Source organism: Microtus ochrogaster, chromosome 6 (assembly GCF_000317375.1).
Source record: "Microtus ochrogaster isolate Prairie Vole_2 chromosome 6, MicOch1.0, whole genome shotgun sequence".
NCBI classification, from domain to species: Eukaryota; Metazoa; Chordata; class Mammalia; order Rodentia; family Cricetidae; genus Microtus; species Microtus ochrogaster.
This window is the reverse complement of record NC_022013.1, coordinates 41,462,035-41,469,534: the sequence shown is the minus strand read 5'-3', so window position 1 is coordinate 41,469,534 and position 7,500 is coordinate 41,462,035.

The window sequence follows — 7,500 nt, the reverse complement described above, 5'->3', positions numbered from 1 at the left end:
AGGCTCAGACAACATTGATAAAGAGGGGTTAGAAAGGTTATAAAAGCTAGGGACCAGAGATTTTGCTGTAAGACCAAGTCTTCTAGAGATGGCAGGGATGCTAAAACTTCAGCCATGGAATCTCAATATGTCTGCTTAAACAAGACCTAAACAATAACAATAGCAATTAATAACACAAACAAGGACGGAGAAATTGCACAGAATACCACCCCTAGAAGAAGAGCTACAGGCAATTAAAAAATGGTGAGAGAAGGAGAATTGTCTTGCCCAGAAAGGAGCACCCTGGATGGTTACTGTGCTGCTAGTCTTATGTCAGCTTGACACATAAACTAGAGTTCTGTGAAAAGAAGGACCCTTGATTGACAAAATGCCTCCATAAGAGCAGTTAAAGGGCATTTTTTAAATGAGTGATTGTTGCTGGAGGCCTAGTCCATGATGGGTAGCATCATTCCTGGGCTGGTAGTCCTGGGTTCTATAAGAAATCAGGCTGAGCTAACCATGGGAAGAAAGCCAGTAAGCTGTATCCCTTCATGGCTTCTGCATCAGCTTCCTGCCTCCAGGTTCCTGTCCTGGCTTCCTTCACTGATTGACTCTATGTGGAAATGAAAGCCAAATAGATCTTTTCCTCCTCAGTTTCTTTTTTGGTCATGATGTTTCTTCACAGAGATGGAAACTCTAACTAGGACAGTATCCAAACTCAAGTGGCTAGACATAAAATATATACAGATAAGCATGACTAAGTGTATTCACCAGGTTGCACTTATATATGTTTATGTCAATAAAGAATAAAAGTTCATAAATTTAAAAGAGAATGGGTCGGTGGCCAGATATTGGAGATATTGAAGAGGGATGAAATGATGTTAATATATTTTAATTCTGAAAATTAAAAAAAAGAGTAAAATAAATAAAATAAAAAGAAACACTTCGTTAAGTGATAAAAGTCTTCTAACGCAATCTTCTATTTTGGTGTGTGTGTGTGTGTGTGTGTGTGTGTGTGTGTGTGTGTGTGTGTGAGTGTTTAGTGTCATGATTGTGTTTGCATGTGTTTGAATACATGCGTGGATGGGAGTCCCTGCACACATGTGTTTTTGGAAACAAAAGGCAGTGCCAAGAATCTTCTCTGACTGCTTTTCTTCTTGCATTTGGAGTCAGGGTCATCAATTCTGCTAGCCTGCCTTGTTGGCCTGTTCTGAGGATTCGCTCTCTACTTCCTGGAGGCGGGATGACAAGAAGGTGGCCACACCTACCCAAGTCTGTCAGCAACAATCACTCATTGTAGAGCATACTGTATCCTCTCAGGCATCTCTGCCCACAAACACACATTTAACACCACTCTCCCATGTTATCTTTAAAGTGCAGCTAATGTGAGCAGCTCCCTGGGACCACAGCATAGCAGCACTGGCAACATATAACTGATGAGAAATTAAAGTAATATTAATTATGTAGAAAACTAGTAGTACATGCTAATCTTCAGATCAAAGAAAAAGTCAAGACTCAGCGAAAATTCAGACAAGAATGAAAACGTTATTTAAAAACTGAATCCAGTGAACATTCATTCTTTAAGTGCTTTCATGTGACGTTCTATGTAAATTATTGTCTTGGTCAATGTTTTAATTGATGTGAAAAGAGACCATGAAGATGGCAACTCTTGCAAAGAAAAGCATTAACTGGTGCTGGCTGATAGTTCAGAGGCTTAGTCCATTATTATGGCGAGAAGCACGGCAGCATGAAGACAGACATGGTACTAAAGAGGTAGATGATAGTTCTACATCCAGACCCATGGGCAGCAGGCAGAGATAGACAGAGAAAGAGCAAGATAGAGAGAAAGAAAAGAAGAAAGGACCTGGCTTGAGCATTTGAAACCCCAAAGCCCACCACCAGTGATGCACTTCCTCCAACAAGACCACACCCAATGCCACTCCTTACCCATTCAAATATGGGGGCCACTCCTGTTCAAACACAATTATCAAAACTGGGCTAGAATTGTAGCCTAGTATGTAGAGTGCTTGCCTAGCAACAGCAAAAGCATAGGTTGGATCCCAAGTACCACACAGAACAAGCATGGGTATACACGTCTACCATTCAAGCTCCCAAGAAAGGGAAGGCAGGAGGATTAAAAGTTCAAGGTCATTTTCAGCTACACAACAAGTTTGAGGATAACCTGGAATATATAATCTTCCTCTACACACACACTAATATATGCATATATATGTAGCATGTGTATATACATATATTATATACTAAATATTATTTTTATATACGATAAACTAACCCAATATGGGGTAGGAAAATTTAATTAACTAGTAAATATTAACTAGAAATTAACTAGCTAATATCCTGATAGAAAAATAGGCAAAGAATATGGCAAGATAATGCAGAGGAAAACAATAGTTGATGACTTACTGTATAATCAACCTCATTAACAATGAATGGAAGAGCATTTCCTATTTAATTAAAAAGAAAAATAAGTACCGAGAATCTGTGGCTTGTAAGAATGACATGAAATGGGACATTTATACTTCGCTGAGGAAAATATGAAGTGGTATTGTCTTTATAGAAAAAAAATCTAGGAAAATTTTCTGAAAGTAAAGACATGTTATGCTTCGGATCTGCAACTCCATCTTTTATACCAAAACAAGCACAAAGCATAAAAGGCATCTGGTGATGTTTAGTTTGTGCTGTAACACATTAAGCTTGCCTGAAGATCAGAGCGCGGAGCTAGCCACACTAGTTAGCCAGAGAGGCCAGGCAGTGGTAGCACATGCCTTTAATCCCAGCACTTAGGAGACAGGGGGAGATGGATCTCTGAGAGTTGAAGGCCACCCTGTTTCTCTAAAAGAGAGTCAAGCAGTAGTGGCTGTTGACACCTGTAATCCCAGCACTAGGGAGGTGGAGACAGGAGTGATATGGCTGGGCGGAGAGAGGAATATAAGGTGGGAAGAGACAGGAGCTCACGGCATTCAGTCTGAGGACTTGTAGAGACAGGATACCCTATTCAGTCTGAGGATTTTATAAAGGTAAGAACTAGAGGCTGACTACTCAGCTTCTCTGATCTTTCAGCTTTCACCCCCAAATATCTGACTCTGGGTTTTTATTAGTAAGACCAGTTAGAACTCGTGCAATAAAAACATTTATAAGAATCTTGTAATACATTGCCTAATGTACAAAATACCAGAATATAAGTGATGGCCCACAATGAAAGGTTAAAGAAGCTACCTCCAAGCTATACCCAGTATTATTTTGTCTTTAATAAAATGAAGAAATGAGAGATAAGTGTATAGACATACAGGAATATCTATTACTATTATTTAATAATCTCATAAAAGACACAGGAAATATGATAAAAACCATAATGGCATTTTTTTTTTACTCTTGACCTAGTACCAAAGCTTGTCTATGACTGTGTAACTCTTGAGACTGAAGAAGATGCTCAGCAGTGTGTTGTGAGGTGTTGCCCAGCTGGGAGATGTGATTCGGGGAGACAGAATAAACACAAGGTGAGAAGAAAGATGGAGCCAAGCAAAATCAAAAGATGCTGTTCTTAAAAGTGATGTGTAACACTGTATCTATAGAGATGTGTGTATGTGTGTGTGGACGTAGACAACAGCATAAGCAAGAATATAAGAGAAATAATTCACCTGTTTCCGATGGAAAATTACTTTCAACTAATTACGAGGATTTTTTTCCTTTGATCAAATGAATTTCTCAAACACATCAGAGGTGGAAAACAGAAAGCTCTCATCAACTATTTTACAACTTTTCAGAACCTTAAATTCACAGTCCAAGCAGAAAGAAGCTCTTGTTTTCCACAGCTGCCTTAAGACTCTAGGGGCTTAACCACAGAGACTGGAAATCACAGAGCAACCCAGAAAGAATACGAGTTACTTTATACAGATTGATAAAAAAAAAAAAATCCCAGCTCAAGCCACACAGAACTTAAATTGCTTAAAAATCCAACCCCATTTTTATTTCCAGGCTGTCAATGTTAGATTCCTACATCAGAAAACTGTGGAAATCGTTCTGCCATAGAAAGAAATGACTGACCACAGGCCTCGGATTTTAAATAGCCGAAAAGTAGATAGAGACCTTTAGATTTTTCATATTTAAAGGATCACGAACTGGAGAAATGTTCAATTGCATTTCAAAAACATAACGGATTTCCGTTAGTATTCAATAAATTATCCTTTCCCTTATGCTGTCTCAGTTTCTTATATGAACTCTGTGGCTTAAATCAGCAGAAACTTATATATATATATATTCTATTATATATTTATATATACATATATATCCATATTTTATATATTTAAATATTGTAAACTCCAGATTTCAACTGTCACCATGCAAATGGGGCCTAGCATCTCTCAGATGCCTGGAACACTCATAACCTTTTCAGTGTGGGGCTTGGCATCTCTCAGACTCTCTGGAACACTCGGAGCATTTCCAGTGTGGGGCCTACTAGGATTTCTTGGTTTGTGGCCAGATCACTTCTCTGTCTACCCTCGCACTCACTATTTTCTCTCTCAAGAGAAAAGAAAATCAGTCAAATCTCCTAAAATGAACCGAATGTTTGGCCTAACAGACAAAATCAGGTATATTCACCCTGAATGAAGAGATAGGAAACCCGTTACGTTGTCTTTTCCTCCATCTTCCACTTCTAAAGTTCCATCTTCTTCTCTTTCAAGGACATTTGTGTCATAGTCAGGGCCTACCTGGATAATCTAGACCAACCCATCTTTCCCAGGATCTTTAATTTAGTAACAACAAAAAAAACCCTTTTGTCAAAATATGACAATTCTCATACGTTCTGAGTGTTCAGATGAATTTCTCAAGCAGGCTGGAGTTTATTATCAGTGTTATGACACATGCCAAGTTGTGGGTATTGCTTGGGAAACTATGCCTGTGTCTTGAGCGTGAGAGAAATCTGGCTGGAGAATGACTTAGGGAGAGGACTTTTAGAGCGGAAAGACCTGGGGAAAGAGCCCTTCACCGCTGTCTACCCACATTGCGTTCACTCAGGTGTTCACCAAGTAGCCCAGCTAGCAGCAAACCTGTCTGAGCCAAGTTTCTGACCCCAAAACATGGTTTTAAGATCAGGTCTAGCCCAATAATTGCTATAACGAAAGAAACAGTGTTTTTCCCCCTTGACATCGTTTTTGATTTGATCTAAATTATGAAAGCTGACTCCATTTAGCAGGATATTGTTTGGATTTGAAGAAAGCGCCTTTCAGTGAAACCGCATACGTACCTTGTACCTACATGAATTCATAGGGTCTCTCTATAACAAACATGTTCTCAAAATGAAGTGATCAGTTATGTCTTGGACACATGCAATAAACCATGCAGGAATGGGCTCTACATACACATGTTTGACAGAAGTACCTCAAACTACACTAATAATACTAGAAAACATTTAAATTAGTGGAATTATGCAAGAAGAATGTCTTTTAATTCTTTGGCTACTTCAAGCCTACAATTCTTATCCCTCAGAGTCAGAAGCAGTGCAGATGGGAGTTTTGTTTGTCACTCTCCAATGATCTTCACACGGCAGTCTGTTACAAAGGAAATTGTTCAACTAGACCATTATGGTTCTTAGAATTGATAATTATCGTTGAAATAATTACTCCAAATGATTGTTATTTGTAATTTTCTTACTAATATTTAACATCTGTATACTGAACTAAGGCTGATTATTTTGAGAGTTACAACAACATGTAGCAATATGTTGTAAACCTTAAATTTTTCTTAGAGAAATTTCAGCTTTGTAGCTCATCTACACAAAATATTATTCTGTATAGAGAGCCTGCCTTTTGGGGGCGGGACGGCCTCGGGCAAATGTTTACTTAAATTGGGGGCGCAGACGCTGCGGCCCGTTTCCTGTTTCCTGTTTCGGTGCATCTCTGGAACTCCAGTTGCGTGAGTGTGCTTTTTACATTAAAGTTGTATCATCTTATACCAATTTGTCTGTATTAATCTGATCCGCCTTCATTATTCAGACTCAAAAAGACAAGTATCAGGTTTTCTTTCCTTTGAAGACACATTTATCTATAAATATAAATAATTATCTATAAAAAATAATAATAGGGATGGGAGTTGGCTATGTGGGTAAAAGTGCCACACCAGCAAGAGGACCTGAGTTTGGCTCCCAGGCACCCATGTAAAAAGGTGGCCTTACATACCTGGAATACCAACCCTGTGTGGAGATGAAAGGAACTCTAGGGCTCCATGGGCACCAGCCTATTCAAAAGCACTTCCAGGTTCGATGGGAGAATTTATCTCAGGGGAATAGGGTAGAAGAGAAGAAGGAGAACACTTGACGTCCTCCTCTGCCTCCACTTTCATATACATGTACATAGTATACCTGCACATATATGGCACATACACAATAGATTAAAATATACAAATTGTGCATAATCTCCATAACTTAATATTCATAATATCATATAGAACTGAACAATGTCTGACCTATACAAAGAACAAGTGCAGTGAGATACATTCATTACTAAAAGCAAGATATTTGAGCTAGTAGATGAAATTTAAAAAAAAGTATGCTAATAATAAATGAAAAGATAGGAAATCTCAACAGGGAAAGATAAAAATAGAATGAACTATTTTTAAAGCAAAATAATACTCAGTCAATTAACAAACCGAAGTGTCAGAAGAAACAGTATGAGAACTTAAAAACAGACAAATAGAAACTGTCCAAGGTGAAGACTGGGGAGAAAAAGTCGACAACTGAAGTGGACCGCGTCAGATGGGGGCAACATGGATCAAATAATACCTTACTAGCTCCAAATAGGGTATACTAAGGTTTTTCTTTATTAAAAGGGAAACTCATGGATCACAATGAGGAAACAGAAACAGGGTGAACATCCAGGTGTGGTGAGCAGGAAGATACCAAGTGGGTGCTCCCATGGGCTTTTTGGTAACCAAAAGCCACGCCCCACCTGGTCCAGCCTCTCAAAGGCTATTGGCTGAAGGAGACTCTTATCAGACAACCAGAGAGCCTGAGGGGACTGATCCAGGCCCTCTGCATATATGTTATATTTGGGTGATCTGGTCTTCTTGCAAGACTCCTAAAAGTACAAGCAGGGGCTGTCTCTGACTCTGTTGCCTGTTTATGGATTCTTTTCCTCCTTACCAGACTAGGAGATACTAGTCTCAGTGAAATTTGATAGACCGCAACTGGCTGATATTTATAGGAGGCCCACCCCTTTCTGAAGAAAAACAGAGAAGGAGAAGTGGATGGGGACTGGAGAGAGGTTAAGTGGCAGGGAGGAACTGGGAGGAGTGGGGAGGGCAAACTGTCATCAGGATGTAAGAACAAGATTAGATAGATAGATAGATAGATAGATAGATAGATAGATAGATAGATAGATAGATAGATAGATAGATGAATAGACAGACAGGAAAACAAATAGATAGATAGATAGATAGATAGATAGATAGATAGATAGATAGATAGATAGATAGATGGATGGATGGATGGATGGATGGATGGAT